The sequence below is a fragment of the Bombus pyrosoma genome, linkage group LG1 (assembly GCF_014825855.1).
Source record: "Bombus pyrosoma isolate SC7728 linkage group LG1, ASM1482585v1, whole genome shotgun sequence".
NCBI classification, from domain to species: Eukaryota; Metazoa; Arthropoda; class Insecta; order Hymenoptera; family Apidae; genus Bombus; species Bombus pyrosoma.
Window position 1 is genome coordinate 12,496,695 of NC_057770.1, and position 704 is coordinate 12,497,398.

The 704-nt window shown below is 31.8% G+C and overlaps 1 non-coding gene across 1 annotated transcript; it reads left to right on the forward strand.

The window, feature by feature from the left end:
- Positions 1–227: 227 nt before the first annotated feature.
- On the forward strand, positions 228–299 carry Trnam-cau. Its single transcript has one exon. It is a non-coding gene; the product is annotated as a tRNA-Met (tRNA).
- The last annotated feature ends 405 nt before the right edge of the window (positions 300–704 follow it).

A 704-nucleotide genomic window follows, 5' to 3' on the forward strand; every position in this document is an offset into this window, starting at 1 on the left:
CCTATCCTCGTTGAAAAAATTTTTATGTATTAATAATTATGTAAAATAGTATTCTGTATAATTAAAACTTACATAAAACTTATATTTTCAAATAAATTGTACACATTATATGTGAATAAATTTATATATTTTACATCATGGTATTTATTTTTAAAATTTACTTACATTTTTTATATTTCTATATTTTTATAACGAATTATACATATTTATAAAACTGTGTATCCAACAGCAGAGTGGCGCAGTGGAAGCGTGCTGGGCCCATAACCCAGAGGTCCGTGGATCGAAACCACGCTCTGCTAAAATAAGTTGTATATATTTTTTTTTCTTGTTTCAAATTTATGAGACATTCTTTGACAAAACTAAGGTAAATATGTAACATGATAGAATAATAACATTAATGACAATCGTTTATATCAGAATATAAGCGAAATTCAACCCATAAAGGAAAAAGCACCTCACCATTCTGTGCCTGGATTTTAATTCAATTGCGAGGGCGTTTAAATTTCAGTTTGAGTAATTTGCAATGCAAAAAGAGACAGGAGTGTGTCCTAAAGTCCCGTAAACTCAAGACACAACCAGTGAGCAATGACATGCACAACGATGGATGACATTCCTTCGTCATTGTCCGCAAAGAAAAGATAAGACAACGAGTTCAGAAGTTCACGAGAGTTCACGGACGTAAATTTGGTGGGTGTCATATTCGC